The 24,845-nt window shown below is 40.0% G+C and overlaps 1 protein-coding gene across 3 annotated transcripts in view; it reads right to left on the reverse strand.

The window, feature by feature from the left end:
* The window catches only part of LOC122815179, a 1,312,396-nt gene that overhangs the window by 490,935 nt on the left and 796,616 nt on the right, over nucleotides 1–24,845 (reverse strand). The gene's annotated exons all lie outside the window — the stretch shown is intronic.

The following is a 24,845-nucleotide window of genomic DNA, read 5'->3' on the forward strand; positions in this document are numbered from 1 at the left end:
ACCTTTGCACACAGACAGTAACAGCATCGAGCAGTCATACTACTACCTTTGCACACAGACAGTAACAGCATCGAGCAGTCATACTACTACCTTTGCACACAGACAGTAACAGCATCGAGCAGTCATACTACTACCTTTGCACACAGACAGTAACAGCATCGAGCAGTCATACTACTACCTTTGCACACAGACAGTAACAGCATCGAGCAGTCATACTACTACCTTTGCACACAGACAGTAACAGCATCGAGCAGTCATACTACTACCTTTGCACACAGACAGTAACAGCATCGAGCAGTCATACTACTACCTTTGCACACAGACAGTAACAGCATCGAGCAGTCATACTACTACCTTTGCACACAGACAGTAACAGCATCGAGCAGTCATACTACTACCTTTGCACACAGACAGTAACAGCATCGAGCAGTCATACTACTACCTTTGCACACAGACAGTAACAGCATCGAGCAGTCATACTACTACCTTTGCACACAGACAGTAACAGCATCGAGCAGTCATACTACTACCTTTGCACACAGACAGTAACAGCATCGAGCAGTCATACTACTACCTTTGCACACAGACAGTAACAGCATCGAGCAGTCATACTACTACCTTTGCACACAGACAGTAACAGCATCGAGCAGTCATACTACTACCTTTGCACACAGACAGTAACAGCATCGAGCAGTCATACTACTACCTTTGCACACAGACAGTAACAGCATCGAGCAGTCATACTACTACCTTTGCACACAGACAGTAACAGCATCGAGCAGTCATACTACTACCTTTGCACACAGACAGTAACAGCATCGAGCAGTCATACTACTACCTTTGCACACAGACAGTAACAGCATCGAGCAGTCATACTACTACCTTTGCACACAGACAGTAACAGCATCGAGCAGTCATACTACTACCTTTGCACACAGACAGTAACAGCATCGAGCAGTCATACTACTACCTTTGCACACAGACAGTAACAGCATCGAGCAGTCATACTACTACCTTTGCACACAGACAGTAACAGCATCGAGCAGTCATACTACTACCTTTGCACACAGACAGTAACAGCATCGAGCAGTCATACTACTACCTTTGCACACAGACAGTAACAGCATCGAGCAGTCATACTACTACCTTTGCACACAGACAGTAACAGCATCGAGCAGTCATACTACTACCTTTGCACAGACAGTAACAGCATCGAGCAGTCATACTACTACCTTTGCACACAGACAGTAACAGCATCGAGCAGTCATACTACTACCTTTGCACACAGACAGTAACAGCATCGAGCAGTCATACTACTACCTTTGCACACAGACAGTAACAGCATCGAGCAGTCATACTACTACCTTTGCACACAGACAGTAACAGCATCGAGCAGTCATACTACTACCTTTGCACACAGACAGTAACAGCATCGAGCAGTCATACTACTACCTTTGCACACAGACAGTAACAGCATCGAGCAGTCATACTACTACCTTTGCACACAGACAGTAACAGCATCGAGCAGTCATACTACTACCTTTGCACACAGACAGTAACAGCATCGAGCAGTCATACTACTACCTTTGCACACAGACAGTAACAGCATCGAGCAGTCATACTACTACCTTTGCACACAGACAGTAACAGCATCGAGCAGTCATACTACTACCTTTGCACACAGACAGTAACAGCATCGAGCAGTCATACTACTACCTTTGCACACAGACAGTAACAGCATCGAGCAGTCATACTACTACCTTTGCACACAGACAGTAACAGCATCGAGCAGTCATACTACTACCTTTGCACACAGACAGTAACAGCATCGAGCAGTCATACTACTACCTTTGCACACAGACAGTAACAGCATCGAGCAGTCATACTACTACCTTTGCACACAGACAGTAACAGCATCGAGCAGTCATACTACTACCTTTGCACACAGACAGTAACAGCATCGAGCAGTCATACTACTACCTTTGCACACAGACAGTAACAGCATCGAGCAGTCATACTACTACCTTTGCACACAGACAGTAACAGCATCGAGCAGTCATACTACTACCTTTGCACACAGACAGTAACAGCATCGAGCAGTCATACTACTACCTTTGCACACAGACAGTAACAGCATCGAGCAGTCATACTACTACCTTTGCACACAGACAGTAACAGCATCGAGCAGTCATACTACTACCTTTGCACACAGACAGTAACAGCATCGAGCAGTCATACTACTACCTTTGCACACAGACAGTAACAGCATCGAGCAGTCATACTACTACCTTTGCACACAGACAGTAACAGCATCGAGCAGTCATACTACTACCTTTGCACACAGACAGTAACAGCATCGAGCAGTCATACTACTACCTTTGCACACAGACAGTAACAGCATCGAGCAGTCATACTACTACCTTTGCACACAGACAGTAACAGCATCGAGCAGTCATACTACTACCTTTGCACACAGACAGTAACAGCATCGAGCAGTCATACTACTACCTTTGCACACAGACAGTAACAGCATCGAGCAGTCATACTACTACCTTTGCACACAGACAGTAACAGCATCGAGCAGTCATACTACTACCTTTGCACACAGACAGTAACAGCATCGAGCAGTCATACTACTACCTTTGCACACAGACAGTAACAGCATCGAGCAGTCATACTACTACCTTTGCACACAGACAGTAACAGCATCGAGCAGTCATACTACTACCTTTGCACACAGACAGTAACAGCATCGAGCAGTCATACTACTACCTTTGCACACAGACAGTAACAGCATCGAGCAGTCATACTACTACCTTTGCACACAGACAGTAACAGCATCGAGCAGTCATACTACTACCTTTGCACACAGACAGTAACAGCATCGAGCAGTCATACTACTACCTTTGCACACAGACAGTAACAGCATCGAGCAGTCATACTACTACCTTTGCACACAGACAGTAACAGCATCGAGCAGTCATACTACTACCTTTGCACACAGACAGTAACAGCATCGAGCAGTCATACTACTACCTTTGCACACAGACAGTAACAGCATCGAGCAGTCATACTACTACCTTTGCACACAGACAGTAACAGCATCAAGCAGTCATACTACTACCTTTGCACACAGACAGTAACAGCATCGAGCAGTCATACTACTACCTTTGCACACAGACAGTAACAGCATCAAGCAGTCATACTACTACCTTTGCACACAGACAGTAACAGCATCGAGCAGTCATACTACTACCTTTGCACACAGACAGTAACAGCATCGAGCAGTCATACTACTACCTTTGCACACAGACAGTAACAGCATCGAGCAGTCATACTACTACCTTTGCACACAGACATTAACAGCATCGAACAGTCATACTACTACCTTTGCACACAGACAGTAACAGCATCGAGCAGTCATACTACTACCTTTGCACACAGACAGTAACAGCATCGAGCAGTCATACTACTACCTTTGCACACAGACAGTAACAGCATTGAGCAGTCATAATACTACCTTGGCACACAGACAGCAACAACATTGAGCAGTCATACTACTACCTTGGCACACAGACAGTAACAACATCGAGCAGTCATACCACTACCTTTGCACTATGGAACGCATCCCAGAAGCCTCAGTACTGTACTGAGGCAGACTACAGCTATACTATCTAAGCAGTTTGTTATCATTTCAACCTGCACTTTATGAAGCAGGTGTACTCACTCCACCACACTAAATCATTCTAGCCTTCATCTGTGTGGCCATTCATTCTCTGCAACAGCCTTTTGGATTATGGAGGGATAAACAGGAAAGTGTATGATTTATGGATTACAGATACTGACAAGCTGTTTATGTAGGCAAGACCAGGGTTACTTGCAATGCAATTAAGGTAGTGCAACGTAAATATCATTCTTACACTATCCAAGGAGGACAGGATGGCATCACCACATGCCACTGTAGTAATGGCAACATTGTTCACCTGTGCAGGGGATTCCAGCTCCATGTGTCATTGATTATGTCAAAGTTTTGCAGGCCTCTGATTTGTACTGGTATCCCCTCTAGTAGTGAGTGGTTATAATGAGGAAATAGAAGAGTTTCATCTCCTCCAGAAACCACCTTGTGCCCTAAAAAGTGCACTCCCTTCTCTCTCTGAGCACGTCTATGTGCTGACAAACTACAAAGAAAAATGGCAGCTACCTTGCACCCACATCCATACTGCTGATTGTTAACTGGAGTACAGTGCCGGGCAGATCATTTGTGTGACCTGTAGCAAGACAGCCCAATATACAGACTGTATGATGATGTTTGATTATTGTGCATGAGGTTTGAAACTCGATACCTTGTTTCTGCTGATATGTAATGAACATGCATTAGAGTAACTCCATTTCCATTAAGTAAAATGTGGAATGACATATACGCCTCTGAAACCATGGGGTGACTTGTGCATGTTTTAATTCCCCACAAATGCCTAGGTGCAGAATTCTCCATGATACAGAAATTAAGTGATTCACAAACTCTAAATAAGCTGAGCCCTCACTTGCATAATCACTGCATCTAGGCACCCACATTTGGATGATATAAGCATCGGGGAAGACAAGGAGCCTCAGAGAGCTATGGAAGAATGCACAGCGCAACAACAACTAGACCTGCAAATGGTGATTCTTGTATCAGTCTCATTTGGGCTGGATCTTAACTTCTTCAAGATAAATGCTTCTTTTTCAGCTTCACTTTTTAAACTATGGGTACTGTTAGCTGCTTGTTACTTAGCTACATAACAGACTTACTTTGACATTGCTTTTATGGGTTGCTGATCGGTGAAGTAGAGAGGGATAGTAAAATGGTAAGGAAATTGTGCTGAATGATTAGTAAGCCCAATGGGAAAACCCATAAACAAACACTCAGTGCAATTGTGAACACATTTAGGCCAGCCTTTATAGTATCATAATGCTTATACATATACCATATGTGCAAAAAAACTTTTTAACAATGAGTGGAAACAGTCGTATCACCTTGGGAGGTGAAATGTTAAAGTTCTTGTAGAATGTGTGTGATGTATGCTAAATAACAATATGTGGCTGATATTAGGTAAACTATAACAGGCAAAATATGACTGTCAAATATACTGGCAGTATGTTGTATGGATAATTAGGACAATAGTGCTCTAAGGGGTTTTCTGGGTCACCTTGCTAATGCCATTGTTTTCTATGTCTATCTAGTATTGTCTGAGAATGTTTACTAAACAGAAAAATGATGATGGTGAAGCTCTGTAAAATAAAGTTCTCTGAGGCAGAGAATTAGGTGCTACTCCAGGATCCCCATCTCTATGGCTGACGGCTTGTCTCCAGGATCCCCATCTCCATGGCTGACAGCTTGTCTCCAGAATCCCCATCTCCATGGCTGACAGCTTGTCTTCAGAATCCCCATCTCATGGCTGATGTCTCATTGACTGGATGCTGCCAAACATGCCTGCAGGGACTATGCCTAGGGAGATCTGGTGGAAGACACTAATGCTGTAGATGACCTGGACCTTACTTATGAAATGGTCTGCTGCAGGACCACTGACATTTCTCATGTTGCAGAAAAAAGAGAGGCTCTTGTCACGGTAAGGTAGGTTGATGGTGGTGGGCCACTGATTGACCAACATCTAATGGAGATGGAGGTGTTTCTAGCCTCTGTCATTCTCTGTTAGTCACCATCAATGATGAATTCACACCATGTGGTGTTGGAAGATCTGCAACCTCTGAGATGGCATAGTCAGGGAATACAGGGTATGTGTTGAACACAGGGAATGTGACTGCTGGATACCACACACAAACCACAGACACATTTTGTGTGCCTGCAGATACCCAGAAGGCACACAAAATACAGGAAAGATGTGTTACTAGGAGACACTAGCAATCTGGGAAGTATGGCACCCCCCTACATGACATGTGTCAGGATCTGCTCTTAGCCCCCTTGGCTGGATATACACACATGACATGGGTATTCGTGATAATTGGAGGCATGGTTTCTGCCCTTCCACTGAAGTTGCTGTGTCAATGGCTACAACCCAGCATATGTGCAGGGCCATTATGGTGGCATAGGCTAGTACTACTACAGCTATGTTGGAGTTAGTAAGCTTGATACATGGTGTACAGTATGACCTCTGAGAATGCATGTCCCACATGTGCGATTGTTATGACAGACTAAATCACATACTTGAACTTCCCATGTCTTTCAAAACTCATCTGCCATGCCTCAGGCACCACAGATAAAGCTGTTCTACTCCTATTTCCATGTGTAGTGGCCATCGTGGTTAGGGACACCAGTGAACGTGGTCACACAGTGCTATCACTTCCACAGCAATATCTGCTGTGGAAGTACCTACAGCCTGGTGATGACATCCCTATGATTGTGGCAGTTGTGGCAGTAACTTGTCTGGTAACCAACACTGTTCACAGTCACACAGCATAATGATATCTAACCAGGTCTTAGGGTGACCAGTGCAACTCCCTGTAGAGCCATTTCCTGTGGGTGGGTGTATGTACAGGATACTCCACCTTCTGCCATGCATGCTCTGGACCTGTCCTGTAGATCAAGCCACAGTAATGCAACTAATGCTGCTGAGGTCATGACCCAGCAGGCACACTCATGCCATCACATTACTCAGCAGAACACACATTCATACCACCAATTCCCCCACGTTGAATATGCAGATCTCCATTGACATTGTTCCTTCATAAACCCTTTTACATTAATGCTACCCACCCCACTCACACTCAAAGCCCTTACATGCTTTTAATTGTCCTCAGCACTCACAAAATTCACTGTGAAAGACATCCACATGTGAGCTCTCCCTCACCTGTACAATTAATTATAACTGTGCCCTGTCATTTGTACATTGTAACTTGGGTTGCCTATCTCTGATGCACATTTGGCCACCCTATGCATATGTAATCATAGATTTTAATTGTTTTGCTTACATCACTTTTACTACAGTGTATCTGCCATGCAATGGGTCAAAGCTAAATGCAAGCCACTGCCCCTTTGCCAGTGACATGACACACTGTGCCCACATCTGTCTAGCATGTTCAGCCCCTGTTACTGGCTAATCCACTAAGTCATCAACTGGCTTAGCCGCCATTGCTTTTTGTGCTTAAGACTGCTCATCCTGCAACTTCCTCCTAAGTAGAATATTACATAACATTGCACATACTGGAAATATTTTTTTACACTTGCCAGGGTCATACTGCAGGACACCACTAAATGAATGCAGATGGTAAAAGTATTCCTTCAGCAACCCAGTCACACACTTACCCTTGTTGTGATTGGGTGTAGTTCTACCCCTGGTCTGTTTCGTTATATGGATTTTTGATAGCAGTCATCAGCATGGATTTTAGGCCTTATAAAGCATTACCAATAAGATGCCCCTAGAGGAAGTCACCCTTTGAAACTGTTGGCACAGGCCACAGGTATGCCATATGTGGAAGCCATATTAACTACCTGGGTGGCTTGCAGACACATTGTAGATGAAGCCCTGTGCTTTACAGACTACCTAACAGTTGATGGAGTGATACCCTTTACAGTTTATGTACCTCTTTCCCAGTTCCCAAGGTCGTGCCTTTATTACAATGTAGGTGCAGTCTATGTCCCCCAGTACCTTAGGGATTTGGGCTATATTGTACAATTCCCACATGATGTTGCCATTCTCCTCCATGGTATGTAGGGACAATATATGGTCTCCCACACATTGAAACATGGCATTGAGAAACTGCTAGAGTATTCCCAAGGCAGATGCATGTGATGCCTCCACTGAGTCATCAGCAGGTTGCTGAAAGGTCCTTGTTGCTAGTATATGTCAAGCCACACATGCATTGGTATTCACTGTGACAGGTACTCCCACAGGGCTACAGATGAGGCTGACCTATATCCAAAAATGTCCCTGTCCACACGGTCCCAGTTCCCCAATGTCAGTGACATGTGGCTTTGAGGATGATGACATGCACAAACATGGCTACTAGTAGCAATAAGAGCTTCTTTCCAGATGCACATTAACTAATGCAGCAGCAACCCCTAACATTTTTCCACAATTTCTTTGGATGAACATGGAGATCTAGCTTTGCTCTTTAAAACAAGTGTTGCAGCTCTGTGTTGCAGCAATTATATATTTACAAATCACTCTGCTATCTTGATTTGCTTTAGTTGTATACACAGCCATGCTAAGTTTATAAATATTTTGTATTACTGTCGACTATGGAGTCATTAGTAAATAGCATGGCCAGCACTGCTACTTGGCATTCCCTACTAACGGTATCACTGTCTCTAAATCATAGACCCTGAGCGTGCTCAGCTTATCATACAAAACTATTCAGCATGGCCTGCACTGCTACTTGGCATTCCCTACTAGTGGTATCAGTGTCTCTAAATCATAGACCCTGAGCATGCTCAGCTTATCATATAAAACTGTTCAGCATGGCCAGCACTGCTACTTGGCTTTCCCTACTAGCGGTATCAGTGTCTCTAAATCATAGACTCTGAGCATGCTCAGCTAATCATACAAAACTGTTCAGCATGGCCAGCACTGCTCCTTGGCATTCCCTACTAGCGGTATCAGTGTCTCTAAATCATAGACCCTGAGCGTGCTCAGCTTATCATACAAAACTGTTCAGCATGGCCAGCACTGCTACTTGGCATTCCCTACTAGTGGTATCAGTGTCTCTAAATTATAGACCCTGAGCGTGGTCAACTTATCATACAAAACTGTTCCAGCATAGCCAGCACTGCTACTTGGCATTCCCTACTGGTGGTATCAGTGTCTCTAAATCATAGACCCTGAGCGTGCTCAGCTTATCATACAAAACTGTTCAGCATGGCCAGCACTGCTACTTGGCATTCCCTACTAGCGGTATCAGTGTCTCTAAATCATAGACCCTGAGCGTGCTCAGTTTATCATACAAAACTGTTCAGCATGCCAGCACTGCTACTTGGCATTCCCTACTAACGGTATCAGTGTCTCTAAATCATAGACCCTGAGCATGGTCAGCTTATCATACAAAACTGTTCACTACAACACAGCTAAGTTTTCTGCATCCCAGTCTTTACTTCGTTGGATGTAGTAATGCTAAGTAAATTGTTTCAATGCTATTTAAATGCCAAGAGATTTAAATATTCACAATGGTGTTTGTTGTTATCATTCTAGCAAGATCTCTAAATCACTTCTTTGAAAATGCAAACAAAATACTTAACATGAGTTAATTAGCAAGATTTCTAACAATTCCTCAAGCAAAGCTTAATCATTCTGTTACATTATTCCTGTCTTTCCTGGAAAGCAACTTTCATTTACAAATCAATTTAGAAAGAAATTTCTCAGAGAACAAAAACATGAACTCAATATATCCTTGCAACCAAGATTTTGCTTCAAAACATGGTTTAAACAGACTGCCTGCATTGTTCACATTCCACTTAGTGTGCCTTCAATATCTGGAATGCTGCATAAGGAAACAATCAGATTTTCTTAACTCTCATCTCAGCAAACTGATTTCAGTTAATGTAGGTTTGTAATATATCGAAACTGTATCTGAAGACATTTATTGTCACAATTTTTAAGCCATTGTCAAAATCCACATTGCTAAACCAGTGATTTTCATACAAATATTGACAGTCCTATCCAATGGACATTTATTAACAAAAGATGGAGGGCTGGGCATTGTCAGAGTCATGTTTACTTTTATGTTTGGGGAGAAAAAGTAGGAGCGGTGTATCATATGCTAAAAAGAGATAAGGGTGAACTGAAATTTGTTATAGAATGTTAGCAAATATCTATCTACGATTACGTTATTACATCATTGATGAACTTTCATTGACAGTAAATATGTCAACAAAAGATAATCAGTGATCACCTTCACCAAAAAACATCAAAGTAAAGCAATCACAAATGAAATTTGTAACATTTGTGATCACCTAAAAATAACTAGAAATGTTGCTTTTATGGGGAGGGGACTTTTCCTTCACAAGCCCTGACATGGGGCTCTACCAACACACCCCTTGAAATTTAATATATTAACTCCATATTCACAGAAACCCAGCCACTGGGGATGCACAAGTTAGTGCATGTCTTTGTGCCGGTCCAAAGCCCAGATAAATGGGGAGGGTTGTGTCAGGAAGGGCACCCGGCGTAAAACTTCGCCAAAACATTTCATGCAGTCACCAAAAAAAAATTTTATACCAGATCGGGCGAGGCCCAGGTTAACAACAACCACCACCAGACCACCAGTACTGTTAGCCTACAGGGTGCTGGCGGAAATTGGGCTACTGTTGGCCAAAGGAGGAGAAGAGGCAGAAGACATGGCCGAAGGCAGGAGGAGAGGAGAAAGGCTAGGACTGTGGTAGTGAGGGTCGGAACTTTGAATGCTGGCAGTATGACTGGTATAGGGAGAGAGCTAGCTGATATGATGGACAGAAGGAAGGTTGGTATATTGTGTGTGCAAGAGATCAGATGGAAGGGAAGTAAGGCCAGGTGTATCTGAGGTGGGTTCAAATTGTTTTATCATGGAGTGGATGGGAGGAGAAATGGCGTAGGAGTTAGTGTGAAGGAACAGTATGCTGAGAGTGTTTTGGAGGTGAAAAGAGTGTCGGATAGAGTGATGTTTATGAAGTTGGAAATTGATGGTGTAATGATGAACGTTGTTAGTGCATATGCTCCACAAGTTGGGTGTGCAATGGATGAGAAAGAAAAATTTTGGAGTGAATTGGATGAAGTGGTGATGACTGTACCCAAAGGTGAGAGAGTGGTGATTGGAGCAGATTTCAATGGGAATGTTGGTGAAGGGAACAGAGGGGATGAGGAAGTGATGGGTAGGTATGGTGTTAAACAAAAGAATGCAGAAGGTCAGAAGGTAGTGGATTTTGTGAAAAGAATGAACATGGCTGTGGTGAATACGTATTTTAACAAGAGGGAGGAGCATAGGGTGACATACAAGAGTGGAGAAAGATGCACACAGGTGGATTATATCTTATGTAGGAGGGCCAGTTTGAAGGATATTGGAGACTGTAAAGTGGTGACTGGAGAAAGTGTTGTTAGGCAGCATAGGATAGTGGTTTGTAGGATGACGTTGGTTATCAAGAAGAGGAGGAGGAGTGTGAGGGCAGCACCAAGGATCAAGTGGTGGAAATTGAAAAAGGGTAATTGTGAGGTGGAATTCAGGGATGAGTTAAGGCAGGCACTGGGTGGCAGTGAAGAGTTACCAAATAGCTGGGTAACTACAGCAGAGCTAGTAAGGGAGATGGCTAGAAAGATGCTTGGTGTGACATCTGGACAGAGGAAGGAGGACAAGGAGACCTGGTGGTGGAATGAGGAAGTACAGGAGAATATACAGAGAAAGAGGTTGGCAAAGAAGAAGTGGGATTGTCAGAGAGATGAAGAAAGTAGACAGGAGTATAAGGAGATGAGGTGCATGGCAAAGAGAGAGGTGGCAAAGACTAAGGATAAGGCATATGAAGAGTTGTATGAAAGGTTGGACACTAAGGAGGGAGAAAAGGACCTGTACCGATTGGCTAGACAGAGGGACCGAGCTAGTGAAGATGTGCAGCAGGTAAAGGTGATAAAGGATAATGAGGGAAACATACTCACAAGCGAGGAGAGTGTGTTGAGGAGATGGAAAGAGTACTTTGAGGGGTTGATGAATGAAGAGAATGAGAGGGAGAGAAGGTTGGATGATGTAGGGATAGTGAATCATGAAGTATAATGGATTAGCAAGGAGGAAGTAAGGATAGCTATGAAGAGGATGAAGAATGGAAAGGCTGTTGGCCCAGATGACATACCTGTGGAAGCATGGAGGTGTTTAGGTGAAATGGCAGTGGAGTTTTTAACCAGATTGTTTAATGAAATCTTGAAAAGTGAGAGGATGCCTGAGGAATGGAGAAAAAGTGTTTTGGTACCGATTTTTAAGAATAAGAGTGATGTGCAGAGCTGTAGTAACTACAGAGGGATAAAATTGATCAGTCACAGCATGAAGTTATGGGAAAGAGTAGTGGAAGCTAGGTTAAGAAGGGACGTGATGATTAGTGATCAGCAGTATGGTTTCATGCCGGGAAAGAGGACTACAGATGCGATCTTTGCTCTGAGAGTGTTGATGGAGAAGTACAGAGAATGTCAGAAGGAGTTCCATTGTGTTTTTGTAGACTTAGAGCAAGCATATGACAGGGTGCCTAGAGAGGAGTTGTGGTATTGTATGAGGAAGTCAGGAGTGTCAGAAAAGTATGTAAGAGTGGTACAGGATATGTATGAGGGTAGTGTGACAGCAGTGAGGTCTGCGGTGGGAGTGATGGATGCGTTTAAGGTGGAGGTGGGGTTACATCAAGGATCAAATCTGAGCCCTTTCTTATTTGCAATGGTGATGGACAGGCTGACAGATGAGATCAGACAGGAGTCCCTGTGGACTATGATGTTTGCAGATGACATTGTGATCTGTAGTGAGAGTAGGGAACAGGTGGAGGAAACTCTGGAGAGATGGAGATATGCTCTAGAGAGAAGAGGAATGAAGGTCAGCAGGACTAAGACAGAATATATGTGTGTGAATGAGAGGGAGGATAGAGGAATGGTGAGGATGCAAGGAATAGAGGTGGCGAAGGTGAATGAGTTTAAATACTTGGAGTCAATAGTTCAGAGTAACAGTGAGTGTGGAAGAGAGGTGAAGAAGAGAGTACAGGCAGGATGGAGTTTGTGGAGAAGAGTGTCAGGAGTGATTTGTGACAGACGAGTACCTGTAAGAGTGAAAGGGAAGGTCTACAAGAGGGTAGTGAGACCAGCTATGTTATATAGGTTGGAGACAGTGGCATTGACAAAAAGGCAGGAGTTTGAGCTGGATGTGGCAGAATTAAAGATGTTAAGATTTGCACTGGGTGTGAGGAGGGTGGACAGGATTAGGAATAAGTATATTGGAGGGTCAGCCCAGGTTGGAAGGTTTGGAGACAAAGCCAGAGAGGCACAATTATGTTGGTTTGGACATGTGCTGAGGAGGGATGCTGAGTATATTGGGAAAAAGATGCTAAGGATGAAGCTACCAGGTAACGGGAAAAGAGGAAGGCCTAAGATAAGGTTTAGGGATGTGGTTAGAGAGGACATGCAGGTGGTTGGTGTGACAGAGCAAGATGCAGAGGACAGGAAGAAATGGAAACAAGTGATCTGCTGTGGCGACCCCTAACGGGAACAGCCGAAAGAAGATGATGAACTCCATATTCACAGAACTGCAAAGAAAGAGGATAGCTTGTAACAGTATACTGTTGCATTTTTACTGTAATATAATGTGCCTACTCACATCAGTGATAAAAATTGCCAAATCCATTGCACCCATATATTTATTATTTATATGATGCATATGTGTGTATATGTATATATATATATATATATATATATATATATATATATATATATATTTATATATATTTATATATATATATATATATATATATATATATCTATATATATATATATATATATATATATATATATATATATATATATATTTATATATATATATATATATATATATGTGTGAGAGAGAGAGATGACCCCCTAAAATACTTCTTCTATATATATCTATGTGTGTGTGTGTGTGTGTGTGTGTGTGTGTGTGTGTGTGTGTGTGTGTGTGTGTGTGTGTGTGTGTGTGCATAAAATGCCTATAGATATCTTCTACAGATATTTATTTTATATATATATATATATATATATATATATATATATATATATATATACTGATTCATCTCTGAGCAGTTATGCAGGGATCAATGGAAACAGTGAAAAAAAATGACTGAATTGTTTGTTTTCTTTAGTAGTCTGTATCTGTGAAGATATATCCCAACATTTAATTTGCCATTGCCATGGCCTTCTGCCCACTCCTAGTAGTCAAGGTACATTCTGACCCAACCAAATCCTCACCCTGCCCTGTTACTATCAGTTCTTTGTGCCTGAGATAATAGTGCACGTGACAGCAAGATTATTGCAGCCACGTGCAGTGCTTTCCATTTCTCTGTGGTGAACCTCAAACTCCTATATTTCTGGCCACTTGGGCAGTCTTTCCAAGTTCTTCCTTAGCTTCTTCCCTTATTCTGCAGTGCTGCACTTTTCTTGGTTTCATAATGTGGTTGTTTTTGTTCCCTTTTTATTCAGAAACATGTAAAATGAACATACACTAAACAGAATCAGACTCAAGGCAAACCCACTGCCATACTTTAGTAGTTTCTTTAATTATGCCTAACATCACCCCCCTAACCATAGCACCCTATGTCCTCTCCTTCATCCTTATTACACACCTGTTCTTTATTTTCAGTCATATCTCTATCTCACTTTCATAACATCTGTGCATGTAGAACTAACAAAGTCCTTGATGAAGTTGAAAAGGAACATTTCTACACGTAATCCTTTTCTAAGGTCTCCTATGAGCCATTTAAACATTGGTTCAGGGTCTACTGAGAAACCTTAAGGTCTTCAATCCACACTGTTTCATGTCCTGGACATTTTTTCCTATAAAGAAAACAAGATGTTTATTTCTATCCATAACTTTCCAACCCACTACAATTAGGCTAATAAGGTTATACTTCTCAAGATGTTATTGCCCCACCCCGACACCAGTTTTCATTATCTTTCAGTCCTGTTGCATTTTTGCAGTGGGCAGTGATCAGTCGAACATATCTGTAGTGGGATCCCCCAACACACTTATCAGATTTATGAGGACCCTGGAAGGCCCATATGTGTTCCATGTGCTATACCTTGCCTTCTAGCAGCCAGTTTCTTGTCTTCCTCTCATTTTGTACTGAGGTTACTTAGAGAAACACAACCTCAGGGTCTTAGTGCAGGAGACTAATGGAAAAAGTTTGCATATTTTTTTTTTTTTTATAATTTATTTTTTTAATTAGTTTTGCTGGGCTATTTATTATCTTCCATTTTTGTATCTTTGTACTCAGATTTTTTTTTTTTTGCAGTGGTACTACAGTGTTGATTTAAATTTAGGTGAATTTCTGGATATTGTCATTCTAACTATGCAACAAGATCATGTGCTGAAACTGCAGTCATTTAACATAAAGGTAGTATATAATTTAAAACAGCCAAATCCACTAACAAACAGACACTGTGAGATCACTCCATCAATTGATTAATTAGAATCATTGTGAAAATTAAAATACTTAAAGATACATCATGAAACATATCATTTAAAACTGTTGGTACATATAACTATCAATTGACATTCCTACATATATTCTCAATAAATATTTACATTTGCTTATGTCTATAAAATACAAAAGATATTAAAAAATGTTTCTAAAATGTTAATAAATTATTAAATAACTTTCATATAATATACTTTACAGATTTAATTATCAATTCAACTCCAATTCATTATACAAGATATATAAATATATTGTAAAAATACATAGATATTGATTCTCATATAATAAACTTTAAAAATATTAAAAAATATGAAAATATATGTGATTGAAACATTTATAAATAAATAAATAAATATTTATAAATAAATTTCTCGCATATGCATTCAATCCATAGAATGAACCTGTTGGAGCCCTCTTGTGGTCATGTAGAGTTATTGTCACAGAATGCAATTTCCTACAATTTGGCAGGAATGCTAGGAACCTTGGCAATATACTTGAAAGTAATAAATTCCTAACTACTCATAAAGTGACTAGAAACGGCACCTATAAATGTGGACATTGCAGGCAATGCTGCCATGTCATAAATGGTGATGGCTATTTTATAACAAGTAGAAATAAAATGATAAATAGCCAGGAATATTTCAATTGTGATACCAAGGGGATTGTATACCTCGCGTTCTGTGAAAAATGCGGGGCTTTTTATATAGGGAAATCTGAAAGAACTTTAAGGAAAAGAATTTATGAGCATATCTATGAAATATCTATCAGAAAGGAAAGTAATGCTCTATATAAGCATAGCAGAACATGTAAAGAATACAAACATAAGTTTTTAGTTATAGAAAGTATTCCACAGGATGTTAGAGGGGGCCCTTGGGAAACTAGAATTGAATATAGGGAGCTGTGGTGGCAAATGCGGACAAATTTCCAGGGCTCAATGATAACATTTCTATATTACCATTACTTAAATTAAGAGCTGCCAAATTGTAGGAAATTGCATTCTGTGCCAATAACTCTACATGACCACAAGAGGGCTCCATAACACCTAACACAGGTTCATTCTATGGATTGAATGCATATGCGAGAAATTTATTTATAAATATTTATTTATTTATTTATAAATGTTTCAATCACATATATTTTCATATTTTTTAATATTTTTAAAGTTTATTATATGAGAATCAATATCTATGTATTTTTACAATATATTTATATATCTTGTATAATGAATTGGAGTTGAATTGATAATTAAATCTGTAAGGTATATTATATGAAAGTTATTTAATAATTTATTAACATTTTAGAAACATTTTTTAATATCTTTTGTATTTTTCATAGACATAAGCAAATGTAAATATTTATTGAGAATATATGTTTTTCTAGGAATGTCAATTGATAGTTATATGTACCAACAGTTTTTTTTAAATGATATGTTTCATTACACTTTATACTAGGATGTATCTTTAAGTATTTTAATTTTCACAATGATTCTAATTAATCAATTGGTTATAATTGATATATAATGGAGTGATCTTGATGTACTGATTGTCTGATGAAGTCAAGAAGTTGACAAAAACGCACAGTGTCTGTTTGTTAGTGGATTAAGGCGTTTACGTGCTTTATGGTGTTGGCTGCAAGCTATTTTAACAGTTTTTTAACAATAAACGTGCTTGGACTGGTTTCCTGGTGGCGAAGGGTCTTTTTTCGTGACTGCTACTTGTGGTGGTTCTAGTCTGTTTGCAGTTCCTGCTTTTCGTGTTTCTTAGTATATAATTTAGCATATTGGAGGTTCCATTACTGGCCAGTAGGTTGGAACAGCTAGAATGGCCAGTTGCAGTTCATGTAAGCTAAAGTACCGAAATGTCCATTGCTACACAAGTAACCATCTGCAGCATTTTGGAGAGCATTAACCTTTTTTATCTAATTGTCATGCCTTCCATTTTATGGCCCAACAAGCAGGCTATATTCACTTTTTCCTTACATCTCCTTGTGAGATGTGAATTTCTTTAGAACAGTATGGAAAAGTGTTTTAGCACAGTATGAAAAGTATTACCAGATTCTTCAGAGTACCTTGCAACCCTTAAAAGACTGGACTTAGGCTAGCTATTTCAAATTGTAATGAATGAATACACCAGTCACTGCTCGGACTGAGACCCTCCTGGAGTATACTGACATCATCTGGGGATTCAATGATTGCACCCAGTTTGCAGTCGTCTGCAAACTTGCTCAGCCACAAACCCTTAGTTTTGACCTAAACTTCTGAGAAGTATATACCAAACAGTAGGGGGCCCAGCACTGACCCCTGTGGTACCCCACTGGTAATAGGTCTGCTGGTTGATGTGGATTCACCCTCTTTGATAGTGTGCATCCAGTTTGTGAACCAGTTGGCAACCCATCTTACAATGAACGGGGTTTAAATTCAAATTGCTAAGTATACCGGCAATGCTTGAATATGAGATTGTGTCGAATGCCTTTGCCAGGTCGAGGTATGCTGTGTGCACAGGTCTGCCCTTTTCAATGGCCTTTGTCACATTTTCAAAGAAATCCACCAAATTTAAAAAGCAGGATCTGCCCTTCATGAAAGTAAATTGGGTAGGATCCAGGGTTTGGAGGTCATCTATGTCTATTTATGCGGTCCATAATGATACGTTCTATGGCCTTACAGATGAGGCTGGTAAGGCTTATGGGTCTGTAATTCCTGGGTCTGTTGCTAGGCCACCTTTGTGGAGGGGAATAACTGTAGCTGTTCTCCATTCTGCAGGAACAAACCCTGTGGTTAGGCTATGATTGAAAAGGGTACTTAGTGGTGATGCTTGTTCATGCTTTAGCCTGTTTAGAAGACAGCCTGGGATGTTGTCTAGTCCCACAGAGGCTGTGTTTTTTGCCTTGGACAAGGCTTTGAGGACCTGCTCTTCAGATATGTAGGGTGGGGGGAGTTTGTGAGAAGGTTTGTTGTAAGTTAGGAGGGGATAAGCGAGTGAAATTTTCCTTAAAGCTATCTGCTAGCAGGTTTGCTATCTCTGTGGGGTCAGTGTGTGTGATATTGCTGGCCACCAGTTCTGCACATGCTTGGGTCCTTCTCTTTAGGTTACTTATGTAGCTGTAAAAGGCCTTATGGTCATCCTTGGTGGTTCTTGCTAAGTTTCTCTCAAAGGAGCCCTTGGAGGATATGACAAGTTGTCTTATTTGCCTGTTGAGGCTGAGGAGGGAGCTTTTCCATTGTTGGGGCCTTGATTTTGTTTTCTTGGACAGTGACTTTTTGCATTTATTGTAAAGTTTGTTGATGCTAGATGTCCACCATGATAACTTGATTTTACTCGGGCCTCTGGTTTTGATTCTTCCTGGTATAGCTTAGTTTATACATTTATACAAGTGATTGTACAGGGCTTTAGTGTAAACTTCGGCATAGCAACCAGTTCCAGCTTGAGGTGGGACTTGGAATGCATTTATACCTTCAACTAGGATGGTACAGTTTGCCTTGGTGAATTTTTTTAGTCTGATTTCACCTTTCGTGAGTTCTGGTCTTAGTGCCAGCTTGAAGGTGACTGATTTGTGGTCAGTTTTAACTAATCAGGTTCCAACAGTTGCAGCAGTGCATCTGTTTGATATGTTGGTGAAGACCAGATCCAGAATGCTTGTGCCTCTTGTTGGGGTATGGACAATTTATTCCAGGGCATTTGGATTAACAAAGTCAAGGAACTTTTGTGCTAGTGAGTTAGGGCTAGTGTAGGTTTCCCAGTTGATGGTGGGATAATTGAAATCCCCCACAGCTAGTGTGTTTGGTAAAATATGGATTGTCTCCAGTTTGGTCAAGTAGGCTTCATGGGCATCATGAGCCATGTAGGGGAATCTATAACTGGCTATGACTTGAATGTGGGGGGAGTCTCACCCACTGTAACCTGGACTTGGAGTAACTCCATGAAGTTGTCTAGTCTAACAAGACGGGAGGTGAATGTATCTCTTATATAGACTGAAACACTGCCTCCTTTGATTTTCACACGTTCATTTTGTGGCCTAAAGGTATGGAAGGTATTGTAGCCTTGCAAGGCTGGGGACTCTCTGAGGCCTTGAACCAGGTTTATGTGACTGCACAGATATTTACATCATCTAGTGATAAAAGTGCTTCCAGGGAGTGCAGTTTTTGGTTTAAGCTCCTAGCATTGAGCAGCATGACCCTTATTTTGTTCTGATTAGTTAATTTCATGTCAGTAATGTTGTTTTTGAGACTTTGCCTAAAACAGGTTCTGTGGGGAAGACAAGAGCCTTTGCCAGCAGCTGAAAGTCTAGAGGTGCCAGATGCAAACCGTCTCTGGCAAAGCATCGTGGTTTGTCGACCATGGCTTCCCAGGCTGACAGGAACTGGAGCCTCTTTGAATGACTCCAGAAATGGAGACAGTAATTAAAGTCAATCTTTTCTTGTTTATACTGTGGCATCATTCTAGGTGAGGGTAGTATCCTGCTCAAGGTGCTCTTCATGTTCATGTTTTAAGTGCGAGAGCATGGATTCTAGATTCCTGGTGTGAATGCATCTCTCGTACTCTGTACAAGAATGAGTTATTAGTAGAGGGTTGTCTGTGTACATGAGGCAATTGCTATACTGCCTCAAGAGACCGAAGTCAACAAGGTTGGCAAGAGAAATAATCTTAGTCCAGCTGTCCATAATGCTAGGTTGAAGACTGTTGTCAGTAGGGGTGGCTAGTCAGAATCAATCATGGAAGAGCTCATTGGGTAGATATTTCTGCCTGGGATTTAGGGAAAATTTCTTGAATTTAACTGTCCGGCTTTGGCTTTGGATATTTCTGCCTAGGTTTTAATTTGTTGACTTTAACTGTCTGGTTATATCTCACTTTATCATATATAAATGAATGTGTGTGTGTGTGTGTGTGTGTGTGTGTGTGTGTGTGTGTGTGTGTGTGTGTGTGTGTGTGTGTGTGTGTGTGTGTGTGTCTGTCTGTCTATGAAGATATGGAGGTTGAAAATCTCATTAATCCTTATATTATAAGTGACTTAAATATATCAGAACATTTGGAGGTAATAGGATTTAAGATTATGGACCTGATTCCTAAAGACACACTGAGAGCAGGTGTTTTTGGAATCTGGTCCCCCTAGTAAGTCTGTTTCTAGATCAACCTTACATTGAAGTACGTCACTAAGACCGAGAACAGGTCTTTTGGACTTACAATGACAATAACTCTTTTGGAATCTGACCCATACATAAACACACACTGAGGAGGAGAGGGTGATTTAACACCATCACCTAATTTGACAGAGCAATGTATGAAGAAGACAAAGATACCAACAGCAAAACTTGAAGATTCATCTATGCAGGTGAAGCATAAAATAGATTTTGCATCATTTTGAAGAAAAGGAAAAATGTTAACAAAATTATTGGTAGATGGGGCAAGGCAGATGCTGTAATCTCTTAAACTGGCAATGCTAGTTAAACTGTCATCTGCACAACTATTTTTTCCTAAAAAGTACTGCAGCCAAGAAAAGTGAATTGTGTTTTAAGTGATTTTATTTTTTTAAATGCCTGCTTTTTTTCTGACACTTTAACTATCACTTGTCATACAATTCATAAATCAGCATTTTTCAAGGCTGTATGATGACTTTCATTGTCAACATGCTGAAATAATAAAAGGAAGAGAAGTGAAGCATTAAAAGACAAAGTGCCTGGATGAAGCAGGCAGGAAAGCCAGCAGAAACGTCATATGAGGACAGCTTGCAAGAAACCGAATATGAGCTTCTGAAATGTTTTTTGGAGACATTTTTTTTTCTATTACTACATGCAAGAGTCCTTATATTTTCACAAAGTATGCAAAATATTTCCAGAGATTATTAATTGTAAAACGATTAAAGTCTGCATATGTAAGGAACCATTGTAGCTCTAAGATTAGGATACAACATGGTCATGTTTCATTGAAATATATATAATGTACATCACAGATGGTTGGGGAGTGGAAGTTTTAGGGTTAGGGAGTGAGGAATCAGGATAGTAACTGAGTGGGAGTTTTATGATTAGTAGGTCTTTAATAGGGTTATATAGTTTAATAAAGTTAGCTGCTGGGCGGGCTAAGTAGTTAAGTAAGGTCAAGCTGGCGGTGTTACAGCACTTGCCATTTTGAGTAAGTGGCAATCAGCAAGTGTGCTGTGAGCTAAAACACACAAGCACTTGTAGACACATAACATTGTTAAGGCTTTTAAGTGTTAAACATTGTTATGAGAGCAAACTGGTACAGAGGATTAACACTGTGAGCTGTAGTTCCTGTAGTATAGGGTTTGATTCTCCCAGTTCCCATTTACTTACTGTATGACCCTGAGTAAGCCCCTTAGCTAGGCATTGCTCATAGGTTGCCCCTGAAAAGGGTTTGTGTGTCCAATTGACCCACCTGATGGGTATTGTTATTATTAAATAGGAAGATCTTTAAATGTGAGCGGCTCAAGTTATTTCGATTTTCATCACAGTTATGTTTTCTGTCTTTAAAGAGGGATTATTTCAATTTTGAATAGAACAGTGTAGGATTTGACTGCTTTGAAACTGGATGTCAAAGATTCCCAAAGTTGTGGAAGAACCGAGAAATTATAGCTGGACCAGTGGAACTTGTTTTGAGGGGTTTGTAATGAGATTCATTGAGAGGAAGCTATCCGAGACTGCAGCTGGAAGTCCATAATGTAAGGTGACTAACAAAGAAGTGGAGTGAATTTAATTTAGCAAGTTTAAATATTAGTGAACCAACTAACAGCATGAACCTGTGCCTGACAGGTAGCAGCTTGGCCTTTAATGAGTGTGGAACAGGTATTATTTAAGGTGGATTTTCAGGGAGGAAGATTCCTTTTTGGTGCTGCTGACATGAAGTGGCTCTCATATTCCAGTTTAGCAAGAAGCACCCCTTCCCTATTTGATATTCTGTATTGTTATAAGAGGAAAAACATTTTCTTTTCCTAGAAAATGAGTTTGTTTATTTGGTATTTTGTAATCAGACCTTGTAGAGGAAGCATAGTTAATAGTCCAGACTGGTTGTTTTCCAAGTCTGTACATGTCTTGGGAAACTATGGGTTGTTTTTGTTAACTGCAAAAGATATTTTTTTTTATTATTTTTACATTTTGTATTTGTAATTTTATTTTTGGTGTAGTAGTTTGTAATCTGACAACCAATTCAAAAGAAGTGTGAGACTTTTTAATTTTTTTTTATTTTTCTTTATGTAGGAGAAGGTGGAGCTTAATCTATAGATCACCATGTCAACTGCATAAGCTGGAGCAAACTGGAGGGGAGTTTATTGATAAAAAGGGAAATGAAGGATGGTGACAAAATAGAACTTAAGGGACACCTTTTACAAGTCTGGAGATAAAGGAGGTGCCTAAATCCATTTTGTCTTTAACACTCATGTTTTAATAAAATCATTGTGTTTATTTTGTTCTTATCTTTGCACTGACTAGTGAGTTTAGCAGGATGGTGTGATATACAAACTCAAAAGGTTTGATCACATCAGTGAAAACAACCATGCTAAATGGTCATTTATCCATTATTTTGGAGGATATCATCTGTAAAAGTATACAATGTACTCATTGAGTTCTACAGGACCAAATACATGTTGATGTCTGGAAAACATTTTGAGTTTAGCTTGCATTCAGAAAGTTGCATGCAAACTAATTTTCCAAATATTTTACATAGGGTTGGTAGAAATGAGATAGGCCTATGTAATTTTCAATGGCTGATTTGGTGATTTTAGAGACTTTTTAAAAATGCCCTGTTTCCAAACAATAGGCCTAAACTTGCTGGGGAGACAAAAGGTTACAGTATTGTTGAATAGGGCTGTAGTGTGACCTTGACACTTTCTGATGGACCATGGATATAATCCTTTGACCAACATGAGGGCATCACTTGGGATTTGTTCCTAAAGCAAATACATTTTTGCTGATGGGAGTGTATTTTTTAGGTGAGGACGTTTGGTGTACTTGTGTGTATTCTCCGAGGAAATCATATTGGGATAGGGATCTTGAGGAGAACTTTATTGCTTTATGTTTTAAAAGATCTTTGTTAGATATTACATCATTGATCTGTCTGGCTAAATTTCACAGACTTCTTTTACAGATTATGTAAAGAGGTTTGTAGGCATTAGACATGAATTACTTTGTGCCATCTTGAGCCTTTTTTGCTGGTTCGTAAGGAGAACAATCCTGTTTGTTTTCTGTGATTTGAAACATGTTCCTTTCTTGCCTAGTTAAATCCTTTACATTACAGAGGTCTTTCAACTCATTTGTTATCTGAAGGTTGGGCCTGGAGTTTGGAAACCCTTGTGAATTTAGGAAAGGATTGTCTTGAAGTAAGATTAAAGTGTCTATTAAAGCAGTGGCACCTCAGATGTTATCATTATTTAGCAAAGTATTCACTCTCCCTAAAAAACAAATGTTCCTCAGACTGAATACAGTTTTTATGATTCTACACTGAATTATTTTATTACTATTTACTTTTACTGTGTACACAAAATCATAGTAGAACATAAACAACAGTTTTTAAGAATGTCATACACTGGCTGTAGTGTTTCTTATAAGCTACATATTTAATTTACAAACAGAGAAATTAAATATATGTAGTACAACTACATTTTAGCATCAGAGATTTACTGCAGCACAGACAATGTTATTTGCTTTGTATACAGTACATGAAAATGGACAATGCAGTGGCTTATTAAGAAAAAAAACACATAAAACATTTTTTGCAGGGAGATTTTGCCCCTCTGAAGATTACCCAATGTTAGATTCTGCCTTCATGCCCCCGAACTCTATGTATGCAATCACCAAAATCACAATGCTTTGAAAATATATGGGAATTAGATATGTATACACTAGTAAATGTTACCTTTACCCTGTAGTAGGGCAACCTTAGTGTTAGTATATTTAGTAATAGGGGTTGTGATTGGGTTTAGACCCCCAAATTGGGAGGATACACTGGAACACAAATCCTACAAAATAATGATGTGTTATATTTGTTTTATAAGTTTCATTACTATTTGCATTCATTTGTTTTCCTGTTGTATTTCCATTTGTCAAGTATACATGATCTGTATTCAAGAACATCTCTACCATATTTTTGTGCTTTCTAGTCACTCAGAAAGATTACAGTAAGTGCACATGTAGTCTGTACTTTGTGGTAACCTTAATGAAACTCCCTCAGTACTTAAAGCTGCAAGAAAATCACTAAAATTAGGAGGAAGAACGTGTGAGTTATGCTTGCGGTGTCTGTTCACTCAGAACAGTATACACTTAGTGTAAGCATTTATGAATCTTAGTATTTCATCATTTAATGCATTTCTTGGTTACCTGCTTGCTTAACATTTTACTAACTACAATTTGGACATTTGTGGTGATGTGCACACACATATGTGATATATAGATAGATAGATAGATAGATAGATAGATAGATAGATAGATAGATAGATGGGTAGATCGATACATAACTAGATATATACATTTTACAGTTTGGAGCAATTCAAAACAAGAGCAAAACAACTGCCTTTATTACTACGACTGTAGGTAAACACTTTTGTCATTTAAAATAGATTTCAACAGACCTTAGTAGAGATGATCAAAGTGCAGGCCTGCATAAATCTTCTATATACATTGACATCACAGGATCTGAATCTGCAAATGCCAGAGCCAATCAGATAAAAATATGATTTTCTTAAAAAATATTAG

Source organism: Protopterus annectens, chromosome 11.part0, assembly GCF_019279795.1.
Source record: "Protopterus annectens isolate FY-2018-M chromosome 11.part0, PAN1.0, whole genome shotgun sequence".
Taxonomy (NCBI): domain Eukaryota; kingdom Metazoa; phylum Chordata; order Ceratodontiformes; family Protopteridae; genus Protopterus; species Protopterus annectens.